General features: G+C 33.8%; 1 pseudogene; it reads right to left on the minus strand.

The window, feature by feature from the left end:
* Nucleotides 1-7,724: 7,724 nt before the first annotated feature.
* Nucleotides 7,725-7,841, minus strand: LOC145283700 (5S ribosomal RNA; annotated as a pseudogene).
* Nucleotides 7,842-19,085: the final 11,244 nt, after the last annotated feature.

The raw sequence follows: 19,085 nt of genomic DNA on the forward strand, positions 1-19,085 counted from the left end.
TGTTAATCGTGATATCCTGCACTGATGATTCCGGAAAGAATGAAACACTAGTAGCTATTTAATAATTACTATAGTAAATAATTATATATATATTAGCATGGATACCCAGCGTTGCCAAGGTCGACATGAAATTCGGTTTGGCCACTCGTGCTATACTAAGATTATTGAGCAGTTTTTCATTATTATATGTCAACTCCATCGTTACCCCAACAAAAATTTCAAAAATAAAAGAACGACTGAAAACACGAAAATGTAATCCTCCCCCTCCCCCCCCGAAAAAAAGAAGTACGTAACAAACTCTCCACCAGATATTTCGGCAGAAGGGATACGAAGAGAAGTTATTCTCCGGATACTGAGCACCTTTTTATGACTATATTCCAATTTAAGCAAATTTCTTTTATGCTACCTCAGTCTAGAAAGATTTGTTATACGGTCTGTTGCAACGATAGCAAACTGTAAATAATTCAGTTTTAAAAAATACCAAAGTAGAATTTGTGTTAACCGAATGTTTATGTTATAAAAATGATGAGTTTTGACTTATTGCGTTATTAAAAGAAAAAAAAATTAGTTACGATGTCAAAAAAATGTGAAAAAAAAAAAAAAACTGGTAAAAAACGTAAATGAAAGTTTTTTGTTTTTGTTTTAAATAAAGAATCGTAGTTGAATTGAATTGTTTGTTTATTTTAAAATAAAAATTCACTGGACCAGTGGACCATAACGTTAATTGCGAAATCACGTAAATTATTTTATTTAAACTAATTCCAAAAATAATGCTTGAAAGTTGTTGCTTTAATATCCGCCGAAGAAGAAGAAGAAGAAGAAGAAGAAGAAGAAGAAGAAGAAGAAGAAGAAGAAGAAAAGAACACCGTTCATGCATAAGGGAACTAACTCTAACCGATTCATATAAAACTCGATGTCGGTAAAATAAATTAAATTAAACATGTTACAAATATAAATCAAATTTAAATAATAAACTTAAATAGAACACTTAAAATAATTCTCTCACAATAAACAATTACTAATCCACCGCTATTTAATAAAGCTGATTTTCGTTAATGTAATATGCAATGGCGTCATCTCTTTAATCTTATGTTTTGCAATAATCATGGTATATATAGGAATGAATAATAAGATGAACTAATGGATTTTTGTATATATTAACATACTTGCGAACAAACAAAGAGGAATACGAATATATATATATATATATATATATATATATATATATATATATATATATATATACTAGCAAAAGTACCCGTGATTTATGAAAGTATGAGAGGTTATGAAAAGGAAGGGTTATAAAGTGATAGCTTCGAATTTGGGAGTATCAAACCAAAACAAAATATGATGAAAGTAAAAATAAAATAGATAAACCCTATAATTTATCATACCATACCTGTTCACACTGAAACACTTATCACAATATTCTGTGGATCTATATTAAAAAACCTTGTTAAGCTTTGTAACATATTTCTATTCTATGGAGGTCAGGCTCGAACGAACACCCCATAATTTTATTATACCATATTTCTTCAAACTGAAACATAATTATCAAAGTATTCTTACACAGATAGATATGAAAAATCTTTATTAAAGTTTGTGCCTATTTCCATTTTATGAAGGCCAGGCGCGAACGCAGGCCACACAATTTTATTATACCATCCCTATTTAAGTAAAAACATATTTATCAAAGTATTATTATGTGCATCTATATCAAAAACACTTGTAAACGTTTTTTTTTTTAATTAATTTTTTTTTTATTTCCATACTTTGTGGACCAGGCGCGTATGCAGACCCCACAATTTTAATGAATCATCATTATACCAGATCAAACATACCAATTCCTGTGTCTCGATACATCTTCTATCATTATATGTGACCAATTTTCTATAATAGTCAACCATATAGGAGCCTATTCGTGACCAGACACACACACACACACACACACGCACACACACACACACACACACACACACACACACACACACACACACACACACACACACACACACACACACACACACACACACAGACGCTCAGCTTTATATTATAGATATATAGTAAATAATTTTATATATATATATATAAATCACCGTTTTTGGCAATTATATTTCAACAACTATTCAGTATTTAATAAATGAAGGCTCGTTGGAAAGGTAATGACTTGAATTGTATAGTGGGCTATGTGACATTTGCCCTTAAGGTCGCACATTAAGGGAATAATCCATCACCCAGAGCCTGTTTTTAGCAGATTTTTTTTACAGCCAGAAAATGTTTCAATCATAGTCATTTGTTTTCTTAGTTTTGCATATGAATCACAAAATATCTGATATTTCTCCAAAACCTCTGGCCTTAATGGAGGGGAGACTAAAAGTTGCTGCTATTGTTTCAAATAATCTTAAATAACAGCAAGGGGAGACTTGATTCCAAATATTTCTCATATGTAATATCTCCCCACTTTTGTTTTTATACATGAAGTAAATTTCACGTTATATAAGGATTATTTGATACTAGAGATATTCATAATCGTACCCTATTTCCAAACATGGGAGATATGGCATATGAGAAATATTTGGAATATCATTTGAAACCATAGCAGCAAGTTTTAGTCTCCTTTCCATTAAGACCCGAGGCTATATATATATATATATATATATATATATATATATATATATATATATATATATATATATATATATATATATATATATATATATATATCCTTGTTACATAGTAGATAATACAACAAAGTATGTATAATTGCACCGTTGCGTTAGAGTGGAAGCAGAGCACGTGAAATACATCTGATATAAAACGGTTTACCTTTCCCTCCTTTTATCATTCCTCTCCCCATGTATAAATTTACCGAACAATCCCAGAATGCATTAAATTTCCATTTTTAGCATCGTGACCGCTCGACTGACCTCACGAATCACGCGCCTAACCTTTTTGTAATTACGGCAAATAAGAGCAGCTCATTTTTCCTTCTTTTCTCCACCCTCTGCCCCTGACATGCCTACACACAGGCACTCTTATTCGTTCATTTAACTTGTGCAGAAAAGTACTGTACGTGCACAACAGATGGGGACAGATGGGAGGAGACGTGATGTGAGTGAAAGGGCAGTTTCGGGCTTTGTCGTTAGGAAGTATATATATATCCGTTTAATTTAAAAGCGGCCTTTTCCCCCTTTTTAATAATGACCATCATCCCTTAACTCTCATGGGTTTTGCAGCTTACAAGTGTCACTTTGATGTCTCTGTTTCTTTCATCTGAATGAAACAGAGCCTCAACACAAATTAATCTTGACGATGCGGACGTTGTCGAACAACACATATGGTGACGTGTCAGTAAACCATAACAAAGACATGCGCGAACATATCGATCTTTACAATCATTCCGGCAGAAACTAGGCAATTTTCGGCTGCCCTTTATCTAGCAGACTGTGATATTAGTATTAGGTAGTCCTCGGAGCCCAACCAAGCCCCGCCTTCCATTTTTATTCATAACATCTCCTTCTCAGAGAATAGACGTTGCAACTCTATCATTGCTTTTATCTTAGTTACTCGACTGAGCTTCAATCTATTATTGCCCCGCCTGTAAAACGTTTGCAATAAATACCCCTTTACGTAAAACAGCCGCCAACAATTTCGCTCACTCTCTATCTATGCCTAAAACTAAACGCAAAAATTCAATGAGTAGAGTTTCTTTCTTAGAACACACTACCGTTAGACTGCTTCTCATGTGACTATAACAATATCGTTTTCAAATCTAATTGAAATAAGTTCTTGTGCGGCCGTCCGCTTAAATAATCAAGCTCTACCCAAGTTCCACCATTACTGATCATGTTATTTCATCAAATATCTAATACTTATTATCCCTTATACTATAATAACCTCCAGGCCTTAATAAGCAGTGACCTCCAATTAAAAAAAAAGTGAGTATGATATATATATATATATATATATATATATATATATATATATATATATGAATTTTAAAATGGACACAATCCGACGTTATGATGTGAAAAGGAAGCTCGACGTTTCGCCCGTATTATGCGGGCTTTTTCAAGAGGTGTGGTCACTGATGAGGGGGTCGATGTTTTTAGTTTTATATATATACTGGGGGAGTGTATGCAAATAGAACTACTATACAAAAAAAAAAAAAAAAGAACAAATATATATTTATTAACCAGTGTCTAGATTATTTTCATGCAATACTATTTTAGATAAGTGGAAAGAAATATTAAAAAATCATTTTCTCTGTTTTATTGTGTAAGTAGAGTTAGAGATGAGAGCAGATTCCAACAGACGGCGTGTTGACCTACTATGTATATGCTTTAGGAGGGTCGCATTTTCGAAATCGAAATGATGGTTATTTTCCATTATGTGACCGAAAAGAGCATTAAGTGTATTGTTATTCTTTATGTCTCTTTTGTGTTCATATAATCTTTTAGCAAGGTTTCGCTGCGTCTCTCCTACGTATATCTTGCCACAATCAAGGCACGGTATGGTATAAATTCCAGCTTGTGGTAATGGTTTATTATTGTTAGTTTTAGATTTCCGAGTTAAATCTTTTATCGTTAGGGAAGTTTTCTGTACTATTTGAAAGCCGATTTTGTTAAGGTTTTTATAAATGTTATTATTTTTATCGTTAGTGGGAACAATTAGTCTTCTATTGTGTGTTGGGTTTTCTTTGGGGTGGTTTTGATCTCGGTTTTGATAGATTTTTAAGGCCTTTTTTTAGCGTTAAGTAGGAACTATTGGGGATATTGTAAGTTCTTGAACGTAGTTTCTATATATTCAAATTCATCGTTTAGATATTCTTTGCTACATATTTTCATAGCTCTTAGATAAAATCCAATTATAATGCCCTTTTTTTATGCTGATTTAGGGAGAAGGAGTGGAATGTTATCTATGTACCTATAATACGATGCACCCTTGGGTAATTTCTATTTTAAGGGATCACTTTCAGTAAACTCTAGAAACAGGCGCGCCAGGACCTCACTTAGGGGGCTACCCATTGGCAATCCAAACTTCTGCCTGTAATAGAGTCCACCAAATGTGAAATACATCATATCAGTACACAGGTTTATAATATTTATTAATGTGTTAGTTGTAAAAAGTAATTCGATTTTTATTTTGTTGAGGTGTTTATGAAGTAGATTAAGGCATTTCCTAGTGGGGATGTTTGTATATAGAGATTCTTTGTCAAGGCTGTTTAGAGTTTTGTTTTTCATATTAAGGGTTTTTATTTTATTGAGTAGGTGGGATTTGCTGATGGTGCCTAATAATGGAGTTAATAGTTTTGAGATTGCTCGTGCTATTTTATGTGTGGTGCTTCCAATGCCTGAAATAATTGGGCGAATTGGTGTGTCAATTTTATGAGTTTTAGAAAGTCCATATAAGGTTGGAATTATAGGGTGGTGCTTTATGTGGGCAGACCAGATTTTATTATCGTTTATTAATTTCTTATACATTTTATTGAACTTATCAGTTTCTATTTGTATTGTACCGGAATTAGTTTCTTCGTATGTATTTTATCTCGCAAGAGTTGAAATATTTTATTCTTGTACTCTGTTTTTTCTATAATTACAACACCGTCACCTTTTTCTGCAGGTGTGATAATGATTTTATCGTAGTTAGCCATATGCGATGATGCGTCTATGTGACGTTTCGGTAAGACGGTATTTATGGTTTGAGTGGCAGTCGCGGATATAATGTCTTGGATAAAACCTTTCATGAAGTCGGTGTCTTCATGTTTGTAGTTATGGGAGATCATATTAGTTGTATTTTTTAGGAAAGATCCCTATTGCGAATTTCAAACCAAAGCTAAGGACTTCTGTTTCAATATTTGTTAATGGTCGTTTGGTGAGATTTTGAATAGGTTCAGGCTGTCCAATGGAACTCCACTTGTTATTGGAAATTAAGTTGGATAATTTTTTGTTCAGTTTTTTGTTATGATCGGAGTTGAAGGATTTTAGTTGTTATCTGATTTTGGAAGTTGTGTTATTGGAGAGAGGATGATTCGAATTTAGATCGTTTGCTAGTGATTTTGCGATAGTTCGTAAATAAGTTGCTCTGTCCTTAAGATTATGTATTGATGTGTTAAGGTATTGCTCGATGTGTTTAGAAAAAAATATGCTTTTACTCGCAACACAATAACAACGTAAAAAAAGGCATTATAATTGGATGTTATCTAAGAGCTATGAGAATATGTAGCTAAACGATGAATTTGAATATATAGAAACTACATTAAAGAACTTAAAATATCTCCAATAGTTCCTACTTAACGCTAAAAAAAGGCCAGGAAAATCTATCAAAACCGAGATCAAAACCACCCCAAAGAAAACCTAACACACAATAGAAGACTAATCGTTCCCACTAACGATGAAAATAATAACATTTATAAAAACCTTAACAAAATCGGCTTTCAAATAGTACAGAAAACTTCCCTAACGATAAAAGATTTAACTCTGAAATATAAAACTAACAATAATAAACCATTAACACAAGCCGGAATTTATACCATACCGTGCCTTGGTTGTGGCAAGATATACGTAGGAGAGACGCAGCGAAACCTTGCTAAAAGATTATATGAACACAAAAGAGACATAAAGAATAACAATACACTTAATTCTCTTTTCGATCACATAATGGAAAATGACCATCATTTCGATTTCGAAAATGCGACCCTCCTAAAACATATACGTAGTACGTCAACACGCCATCTGTTGGAATCTGCTCTTATCTCTAACTCTACTAACACTATCAAACAGAGAAAAGGATTTTTTTAAATTTCTTTCCACTTATCTAAAATAATATTGCACGCAAATAATCTAGACACTGTTTAAAAAATATATATTTGTTCTTTATATATATATATATATATATATATATATATATATATATATATATATATATATAAAGTTTGGGATTCGGTTTCGATTCAAGCTGATGAACCAAAGTCATATAGATATATTTTTTATTTTTTAAATCGCAACTTTATAATATATAAAAATCGATAGAACATTAACTCTATAATAATATATACGAAATCTGCAAGAATGAAATATCATATTTAAGCGTATTTTACAACTTGGCTATGCCGGGCGTCCCTACTAGCTTGGATAAATACTTTTGCAGTTTTAACAAAATAGTTACAATAATATCAGAGCCTCTCCATTTACGCTGAATATCTACAGAATGCCAAAATAAATATATTACATATGAATCAGTCTGAATCTACATGACTATTTGGCACACCAGAGTATGCCGACACAACCATTTTTTAGAAGAGGTGGGGGGGGGAGGGCGTGATTAACTTACAATTTGTCGGTTCCCGTTTTCTTAGTTCCATGAGGGGTTTATGGTTTTGTTTTAATTAAGTTCCAATTGCCATGTGGCTGATTAGCGTTTGTAGCTCACGTGGATTAGTTTCCGCATTCGAAGGTTTTCCTTAAGATTTCAGCTATTTCGGTAACGTTTGCAAATAATTTTACATTATCGTAGTGGCCGCCTGTTATTGACTTCTCGCTGACAATCGATGTCTCCGTTCAGTCTCGAAAGACAAAGGATACCCTCTATAGGGGCAGCTGCGTGTATAATTGTGAGGCAAGGGTTGTGCGATCTCCAACCACACCTCTCTTAAATCGGCTCTGCTTGAGTCCAGTGGCAAGAAGTACAGGACGATTGGAAACAATGCCGAGATAAGCGGAGATCACATACAGCACCTGGAAATCCCAAATGGTCACCCATTTAGTACTGACCAGGTTCAACGTTGCTTAACTTCGGTGATCAAACGGGAACCAGTGTGTCAACGTGATTATGCCATATTCGCTGACAATGATCGTTGGTTTTTACTGGAATTTGGGTAGCAACAAATGCTCCAGTCAGTAAGTGCTTTCCCTCCTCAGTTTTTCCATCGCTTATATCTTTCACGGTTATTTAGTACGTCACCAGTCGGTACCAAGACCTTTCCTTAAAATTTCAGCTGTGTTCAGCATTACCGACTGTTGTAGTCTAAGCCTTCTAAGCCTTCCCCGTGATTCTGATTTCTCATAGTCTTTATCATCATCATCATCATCATCATCATCATCATCATCATCATCATCATCATCATCTCTCTCAATCTCTCTCTCAATCTCTCTCTCTCTCTCTCTCTCTCTATATATATATATATATATATATATAGAGAGAGAGAGAGAGAGAGATAGATAGATAGATAGATAGATAGAGAGAGAGAGAGAGAGAGAGAGAGAGAGAGAGAGAGAGAGAGAGATTACTTGAGTGACATGAGCTATAATCGAAACCAAAACTTATGAAAAATTCTTGGTAAAATTATTTATTACAAGAAATGGAAGTCCATAACAATTAAACGACAGTCACTCGGATGTAAGCGTGACACACAAAATAAATAACACACACGCTATCCTATTAATATATATATATATATATATATATATATATATATATATATATATATATATATCATAAGTTTGGGTTTCAATTCAAACTAATGCACCCAAGTCATATGCATGTTTTTATTTTTTTTTAATTTTTTTGAAATCGCAACTTGATGATATAGAAAAATCGATAGAACATTAACTCTATAATAATATATACGAAATCTGCAAGAATCAAAATATCATATTTAAGCGTACTTTACGACCGGGCTAAGCCAGGCGTCCCTGCTAGCTTAGATAAATACTTTTGCAGTTTTAATAACAGAGCTACAATCATATCAGGACGTCTCCATTTACGCTGAACATCCACTGAATGCCAACATCAATTACATATGAAAGAGTCCGCCATGAAATTTCCACAGGTCCCGCTGGTTAATTATTATTATTATTATTATTATTATTAGAGGAGGAGGAGGAGGAGGAGGAGGAGGAGGAGGAGGAGGAGATAAAATAAATATGAATGAATGGAGATGAAACAATAAACGTCCGTAAGGATCAATGCTATTTAGAAAAAAAAAAAAAAAAAATGAAACTCTTTCTTCGTTAAATAATTGTCATTGTCAATTAAATCTTTATAAAAACAAAACGAATATGTCGCTTATTTACTTATCTAAAATTAATACAATTTAATTCTTTTTCCGCCTTCTTACAGTGAAAACAATTGTTAGGTAAATGTAACGTAGTACACACGTTTACACACGGGACACAACACGTTGTATGCAATATACGTCGCAAGGAACACAGGACAAGTAATAACGACCCCTTTTTTGTAACAACGGCATTTATTTCCTCATTCTCCCGCCACGCGTGAATTCTCGTTACGGCCATGACGTCATCCACATCTCTAACGTGATCGTTTTCTTTAACGTGCTCTCTTTCCTTTCTATAGTCTTTTTTTTTTTCTCCTTACCGTACGTCATTTCGCTCACGGTTCGATATTTGCATATAGCCACCATACGCGCTCTGTTATATATATATATATATATATATATATATATATATATATATATATATATATATATATTCTGAATCTTACTTTTTGAAATGTATTCATCTAAAATTGTATTGGTTTAATCGACTGGGCGACATAATTTGATTTGGGAAGAACAATTCATTTCTTTATTAAATACTGCAACTGAATAATGATAAGCCATAAGACCAACAGACAAAAATAAATAAATAAAACAGACAAAATCTAAGCATAATGTTGCTCATCTTAGTTCTTTAGAAAGACACAAGATATCCGTGGAAGTTTACTGTTCAATCGATCTCTACATCTTTAATTGAATAAATAATGATTGGCAACAAAGTGAGAAAAAAATGGCGGGTCTGTGGGAAAGTTAACGAGTCGGCAAGTGTGTATATATGTGTGGGTGGAGGTCATCTTATGCTGCGCCAAGAAATAAAAGATAGTGATCGAAACGGGCCTGAAGTTGAAACCTGAATTGATCTTTCGTATTGGAAATAATATATCACTTGTAAAACGAATTGGACTTGTCAAGCAAAACGAAGGAAATATAAATCAGATTGAGCGATAACAATAAGTTTTAAATTATACTATATCACCTGTTATTTGTTGGGTCTGTATTTGTTATATATATATTACTAGTACGGAGACCCGACGTTGCCCGGGATTGAATGATGATCAACGAATATTTCACACTCCTATATTGTTATTGTCATCGAAATCCGTGAAATTGCCCGGGAGGAAGTTTCACATGCTTCCATGCAGTAACTTAATCCAAAATATATGTCATTCTACAGTGCACTCTAGAGAAACTACTGTTGTTTTTTTTTTATATATAAAATTATTTTATATAAACTTACTTCCAGTTAACGAAAAAAACATTAAGAAATTTACGTGCAGGATTTGAACCTACAAACCACGTCATGCAATAAATAAATAAATAAATAAATAAATAAATAAATAAAAATACGCTATCAACTTACCCATAGTAGAATTTTCACGGTCCGTTATTCTATCATTGTTGCTGAGCGACGACATGGAAAAGTAGCTTTATTGATGATAGATAAGTTAAAATAACGGTTTCGATTATCGATTATCGGTAGTTATCGGGGGTATTCTGAGACAAAACTTAACTAAGATCACTCCCAGACTTATACACTAAAGTTCTGTAAATTTTAAAGAAATTCGGTTCAACTGTTTCGGAGTCTATAAGGAACGAATTCACACACACTATTTATTTATATAATTATACACACACTATATATTTATATAATTGTACAGATTAAATATATAATTTCTTGACGATTGTGCAGTATAGTTAACAAAGAAAAAATCATTTCTCTCCGATAGGCTCATAAGAGTAGTGGTAGATGGACAAAAATCGGAGGCCTGCAATATAAATGCTGGAGTCCCTCAGGGGTCAATCCTAAGCCCAACTCTCTTTCTGATCTACATCAATGACCTCCCTAAACACATACTTAAATCATTCGTTGACATCTATGCTGATGACACGACCATCTACGGCAACACATCAAAGGCTGTAAATGACAAAGTTCTCTCTGATTCTCTCTCCTCTAATCTCGAGCACGTGGTTCAGTGGGGGAAGATGTGGCTGGTTACCTTTAATGCATCCAAAACCAAACTCCTATCCTTACATCATCAACGCTCTGATCCCCATCTGGCATCAATTGTGATGGATGGCTCTCGTTTGGGTGAGGCCCCGTGTTTTAACAAGCTTCTGGGTTTGACCTTTACTCCTGATCTGAAATGGAACACGTACATCAAGTCTGTTGCCAAGGTCGCTGGAAAGATGGTGGGATCCTTCTACCGCTCCAGAAGATATCTCACTACTGATGCAATTCTCTATCTATAGGATGGAATACTGTTGCCATATCTGGACAGGAGCTGCTAAAAACAGCCTATCCTGCCTTGGCAGAGTACAAAATAGACTTCGTGGCTTAGTGGGGGATGCCCTTTTCTCTACCCTGTAACCTCTCTCCCACAAGAGACGTTGCGAGCCTATCCTTGTTTTATCGTTTTCCATGGCAGGTGCTCGTCTGAACTCCAATCTCTGGTCCCCCCTCGCCAATCTGTCACGAAAAACACCCGTCTAGCTGAATCCACTGTGAAAAATTTCCCCCACTCTATATCTGTGCCTAAATCAAAACATAGATTCCATGAACAAAGCTTCTTTCTTAGAACTGCACGCCTGTGGAACTGTTCCGTCTACCTGCTTCCCACCGGACTACAACTTGGATGTCTTCAAGTCCAATGTTAACAAATTCCTAATGAACCGCCCCCTTAAGTAAACACTTCATCAAATCTCCAGACTAACGTAATGTACTTGCAATAACCCTTATCCCTGAGTGGCTTCCGGGTCTTGATAAGTGGTGATCACTGTGTAAAAAAAAGGTGGTTAAACATATTCAACAAATAACTGTTACCAAAGGCAATAAAAGTTACTTTTCTACCTACCTGTATATTATTTTTGTGTTAAAGATTTTGAAAGTCTTTTCTATTTCAATAAAAAATTTCGTCCAAATCGTCTTACGCAAGACTGAATAAAAAAAAAATGGTGGAATTCATTGGCAGACATCTCTAGAGTCTGATTATTTTTTCTTTTTAGTCATTAAACTTGAAATTAAATTTTATTGCGATATCTGGCCATTTTATATTCCTTTTGTTTTCATCATTCAAAAAGACGAAAACTCGCTAATCAAACTTCGAATATGTCCGCCAAAGCACCCGTTCGTCATCTACGATTCTGAGTTTAACGTAAGACGATTTGGGCGACTGAAATAAAATGCTTTAACGCATAAAAAAATGGTCTAGCTAAGTAGAAAAGTAACTTATTTCCTTTGGTAAAAGTTATTAGTTAATTTTTATAAACCAATATTTTATAACTGTTATTATTTTTGTATTTTTAATTGTTAATAAATATACTTTAATACAAATATATCCGTTATAGTGTGTTCCTTCACTAGCGGGCTAATCAATTGCCTTTCAATCATTATCGGCATTACAGTATAAATTCTACTGGTAGCAATCACCAATTGCCAGGATGCTAATATACGTTAATAATCCGCATTATGACTAAAGCAAAGATTGGCTAGAATCTTTTAGTATTATTTTCTTATCTTTTTGTTTTTGCTGGGGATAGAGCATACTACCGGATGCGAAACATTCACCCGTTATTTTAGAGACTCCAACCGATAAATCGTTTTAGGATCCTAACTGTCCTTTTAATCGCAATTATGACTTGCAACGTGCTTTCACAATCACAATGAATGCAAATCTCAGATTTGAGAACTTTTTGCACAAAATTAAATGGTTTCAAGATAGCCCATTTAGAGATCATTTTGGGCTTTTGTAATTTGCTGCAATTTTTCTTTAATATGGTCACCAATTCCCAAAGTACAATATTTGATTATGTATCAATTATGTGAATTTTTTTACATTCGTCAACAACGTATAAAAATGTTATTATTCATCTATTTATTGCAGACTATTATCCTCATCTTTTTAGTTGTTTCACGACGTTTCGGTCAGCTATTCCCCTGGCCTTCATCAGGTGGTTAACCACGATGGGATAGGAACGCCAAATCTCCTAACTGCATCTTCAGCAATTACTGCCTTCCATAGTTGTTCTCAATACGTTTTGGCCAACTAAGCCTCTATCTTCAGATAAACTGCTATCTTCAGACAATGCTCATCTGGAACCGTAGAGATTCAATGACTTTATCCACTGCGCCACGGACCCCCGAAGAGCAATTAAGGTTGGATTTTTGATCTTATAAATCCACATTTAACCACCTGACGAATGCCAGAGGAATAGCTGGCCGAAGCGTCGTAAAAACAGCAACTGGGAGATGAGGATAATAGTCTGCAATTAATAAATAGATAAATAATACAAATTACTCATCTCAATAAGAATTCCAATTAATTAAATAATATACCATTCAGTACGGACCTGACAATGAAAAATCAGATAAATAAACGTGGATTTATAAGATCAAAAATCCAACATTGATTCCACTTCGGGGCCCGTGGCGCAATGGATAGAGACGTTGAATGTCTACGGTTCCAGGTGAGCATTGTCTGAAGATAGCGGTTTCAATCCTACCAAAAGCCGGTTAGAGACTTCGGCGTTCTTATCCCGTCGCGGTTAACCACCTGACGAAGGTCAGAGGAATAGTTGATGGAAACGTCGTAACAACTAGAAGATGGAGATAATAGTTCGAGATAAATGGATGGATAAATAATACAAATTACTCATCTCAAAAAGAATTCCAATTAATATAATAAAAATATTATTGCCAATTATTATTTTTTTTAAGTGTATTGCTTATGTAAAAATTATATATAATTTTTTTTCTTTGTTTTCACTTTCGTTCCATTTAACATGTATCGAAATTTAGTTTCTATTAAATATAAACAGAAATATAATTACAAGAGCTCACAAAAACTTTGCAAATACAATTGTAACATGAAATGGTTAAATTTTTGTAATGGACATTCTTCCCCGCACGGCACGGAGCTATTCAATGGAAGTAGCAATATTTTTGTAATGGACATTCTTCCCCGCACGGCACGGAGCTATTCAATGGAAGTAGCAATATATATATATATATATATATATATATATATATATATATATATATATATATATATATATATATATATATATATATATATATATACTACTTCAAGGTGAAAAACTAGTTAACGACAAGTGCTAGATGGATAGATTGTGACCCAGGAAACAGCAATTCTCTCCTCTTTGTCAGTAATATCGCTCACGAAATGTAAGGACAAAAAGAAAAAATAAGGAAAGCGAAAGTTAACTAAAGGTCCACTTTGTATTTTATTCATTATTTATTATTACCGCTAGGATCGCTAAGATTACATTTATGGTGGCCATCAAAAAAGATTGGAGAACACTAGACCCAAGAAGAATTGATGTGGTATCCTGCAAACGTAGAGAGAACTGCAATAGATGAAAGAATGAAAAAGTCGAGCCATGCAAAAATAAATTAAATTTCATTGAGGACAAACTACGGATTTGAAAAAAAATAGAGGAACATACGATCACAGATAAGAAACATTTCGTGTGGACGCTAGAAAGAAAAAGTGTTTTGGTATCCCGAACAGCTCGTTAAACAGAGTGCACTATTAACAGTAACCTGGACAGTCAGAGTCTGTTGCTGGTGAGGAAGCAAAGCGCTACAATCAATAGAAAATTTCGGGCAGTCTATACGGAATGTTTTTTGGTTTAATGTGGCTCCCAACGTATAGCCCCGATATTACAGGTCTTTTATATTAAAAGGTGTGGCAGTGTATATTTTATGCGCTTTTGATTGGCTGAAATAAAATTTTATTAAGACTCTTATCCAATCAAGAGATGATATTTTTTTATAAAAATACATTCGTTTGCGGTTGCGGATTGTTAATGTTTTACTGCATAGTTACGTCAAATAAAGTATATACATTGTAAATAAAAGTGATCGTCGTTGCTTTTCATAATGAATGTATGAGTCCATCCGGGAGAAATAAGGTATTCAGACAATAGCTTAAACCATGAGCAATGAGGAAAGTGTATGAAAAATAAAATAGTTCCCATCGGGTTTTTATAACAATTTTCTTTTCTATTTCATTCTATTTTTGACGTGAGTTTACGATCGTTAACAAAATTCATCTTTTGGGTACCATGGAATGAAAATTAAGTTTGAAACAGTAAATAGACAAAAAGGAGATAATAATAAAATAGACACTGGAAAGTAATTCAAAATAGTGTTTTTTTTTTATTAATATTTAAAAGGTGGTGAGTGCTATGATTGTTTCTCAAACTATAGTTAACTTGTTAACCAAAAGTAACGACAGAAAAAAACCCATTAAAAACTTATAAAACCGTAAAATAAATTTGAGCCCAAAAAATATAAAAAAAAAAATTTCCTAAACATCAAGTATAATTATTTTTAAAGTGATTAGTGCTTCAAGCGATAAAATGTTAGCAAATGATTATTCCTATAAACGTCTAAAGCAATAAATAGACTGAAAGAACGAGGAGTAGACTGACTTTTCTACAAAAAAATATAAGAAAAACACAACAGAAGTGTTATTTGAAGAAAGCTAAAAATAACGAAACATGTTAAAATGTTTTTATAAGAATAATTTTTTCAGAATTTCTTCCTTTTGTCTTCTTCTCCTTTCAATATCTATTTTAAGCGGGTCTCTTTGGGCAGTATATTTTAAAAAACAAAACCTTCTCAAAATAAATAGCTCATATTTTTTCTTGCTGATAAAGTTAATAAAAAAAACTGTTGTTCTATTTTTCTTAAAAAAATGTTTTTCAAAAAAGTCTGTTCTCATTTTTTTTTACTTTCTTAACTACTTCACATTATAAATTGAAAAAAAAAACTTTTAGGGTTTTCTTCCTCTAATGATGTTTTTTGTTTAAAAATCTCAGAATTTTTTCTTAATATTTTCATTTTTAGTTTTAGATATTGGCATATGCATAATTTGACTCAAAAATAGGTGAGAGGATATCGGTCAAGTGATTGAAACAATAGACAAAGGAAATATTAAAGATATAAATGGGAAAGGAATGTTTATATCAGTAAATCGTCACAAATAGAAAGCGGTCAATCGGTCAAAGAAAGTGATGCTGTCACATTTCTTCACCGCCCAACATCTGACATAACCACGCATCCCACCTCACGCGCCTTTCAGAAACGTCAAAACGCCAGTAATAATTTATAATCAAAAGCTGATTTTTCGGTGTTAAATAAAAGCAATATTTTTTATATATCAACTTTGTTGTAGTTTTACTAGCTGCCAGTTTTTACATATCTTGTACCAGCGAAAAAGTAGATGTTAACAATTATATAGACTATACGAACGCATTTTAACAACCGGCCGCAGCGAATACGTAACATTAGGAACTATCTTGCCCTTATTAATAAAAAAATCCCTTTTTTAAGTTCTATCGGACTTTTGAAAATAAAAAAGCAAATACTCGAAGTAATGGAGTCTAACAAACACCTCTTTTTTTTTTCAAAGATGAATTCAGAACTGTTGAAACCAGCACCAAAAATAAGCGCCACAAGCTGGGAGCTACTTCATATTGCAAATCACAGCTCAGCTTAGGCAAGATGTAACGCTGTGGTGATGATAATGATGGCGGTAAAGGGACAGGCCAATTTGATACATCGGAAGAAACGTTGACCACCCTCCGCCTAACCCTAACCCTAACCCTAACCACCCTCCGCCACTTCGACACTATCTACTGAAAGGTGAAGAAGCACGTTACAATATAACATGCCAAAAACCCTATACAGTGCAACATATACTTACGGACAGCGTGGACTTTGAACAAACTCGAATGAAACATTACAAAGAAGATAATTTAAGGGAGATATTTGACAACGTCAGCCAAGGAAAAATTTCGAATTTCTGAAGGGAATAAAAATATATAACCAATTATAACCAAAAGATTTCACAGAAACAACAATAACCAATTAACACCTACCATGATGCAATTAACGTTTTGCCATTAAATTACCCCAAAGTGGTTGATATGCCGTGAAACTAATCCAATCCAATCCACGCCAACACATCTAAACGGTCAGAGCAACAAATTTTACAAACTTTGAACCTTTAACATAGCAGCCACCAGTCCAATATTCTCGGCGTTTAGTAATTTTTCATTAACAATTTATATTTACGGTAATATCTGTCATTCCCAGAGGTTGATCTGATTAACAAGCGCTATTGATTTTGCACACCGCGTTTATTCATTATTTAAGTATGCCGAAGAAGACACTTTTCACACGCTGCGTCAACTGCACAGGTCAAATACAGAAATAGTCTTGACGTAAAACGTTATTTTACGATTCGCACGTGCACGAACAATCAACTGAACAACAAAAATGTCCGATTTTATCATTTTTAGATAAGTGAAAATCATCAAGGAAATAATAATAACAACAAAAACAGCAACAACAACAACAATAATAACAACAATAACAATAATAATAATAATAATAATAATAATAATAATAATAATAATAATAATAATAATGAACAAGACAGAAAAAGAACAGATGAGGGATAAGATGGGAAAAGAGAAATGGGAAGAGAAACAGCTACACGAACGACTTATAAGGATGATAAAAGATAAGACTAACGAAAACATTTGGACATGGCTACAAAAAGGAAATTTAAACAGAGGAACGGAATTCCTAATGACAGCCGCACAAGATCACGTGATTAGAACCAATCGCATCAAAGACACAAGAAAAACAGCAAATGCGGACAAAGAGGCGAAACAATAAACCACATAATAAATGAATGCAACAAACTCGCTTAAAAAGAAGATAAAAATAGATATGATCAAGTGGGAAAGGCAATACACTGGGAATTATGAGGACAACTGCATCTTGAACACCCAGACAAATGGTACAAGCAAAAACCGGTAGCAGTATTTGAAAATAAAAGCCACAAAATCCTATGGGACATGGTTCTCCAACCTGATAAACCCATCCAAACAAGAAGACCAAATGTCATAATAATCAACAAGAAGGAAAAGTTCTACCAGATTGTAGACTTTGCTGTTCCAGCAGACCACAGAGTGAAGATCAAGGAAATAGAGAAACGGAACTGGCCAGAGAGCTCAAATGGATATGGAAGATAAAGAAAGTCAAGATAACACCACTAATAGTAAGAGCACAAGGGAAAATACCAAAAAACTTTGAAAAGAGAATGGGAGAGTTTGAAATCAAAGGAATGGCTTGGAAACTACAGCAGATAACAATAACAAAAATGGCTGAAATATTATGAAAAACTTTGAATGTGAAGACTAAGATGCATATTCGACAAGCGCTAGCTGGACATATAGAAACTGTCACAGAGATAAAACACAAAGAAACACCATATGGAAACTGAAATTATAGAAATGTATAGAAATGTAAGTTAAAACCCTGTTTTTTTTCGTGTGACCATAAACTAATGCCACACCAAATAATAGAGGATCAAGGAGGATGGAAAGACCGAGAAGAGAAAGCACTAGCCAGACCGTTGTATGAGTGCAAAGAAAATCGGGATTTTGGGGAGGTTTATTGCCATCCAAATTCTGGTGAAGACCAATGGTCGCTGCTAACAAGAAATCATTGGTAACTGATTGCTGTAATAATGCAAATTCATCTTTAAAGGTTATCAAAAGAGGTGGAGAGTAGTAGAAATCTGAGGAGACTTGTTGTCACTCAGACTCCAGACACACCACAAGTTGTTCTTAGAGGAATCTTGGATGATGGTCTATGTGACTGTGTCTAGTGAGTAAATAAGAATAATTGCCACTCAAACACCAGTGAAGATTAATGGTCGCTACCAACAAGAAAACAATGGTAAAAGGCTATTGCGATAACGCAAACTAATTTGCAAAGGTTATCAAAAGAGGTTGTGAGTACTAGAAACCTGGTTATCAAAAGAGGTTGTGAGTACTAGAAACCTGGGACCACCACAGGTTGTTCTCAAAGAGAATTTTTTATGACGACTTGTGTGAAAACTTCTAGTGAATAATAATAATAATAATAATAATAATAATAATAATAATAATAATAATAATAAGTGGGACCTGTGAAAATTCTATAGGG

The sequence above is a fragment of the Euprymna scolopes genome, chromosome 1, assembly GCF_053919585.1.
Source record: "Euprymna scolopes isolate OS-2025 chromosome 1, ASM5391958v1, whole genome shotgun sequence".
Taxonomy (NCBI): Eukaryota; Metazoa; Mollusca; class Cephalopoda; order Sepiida; family Sepiolidae; genus Euprymna; species Euprymna scolopes.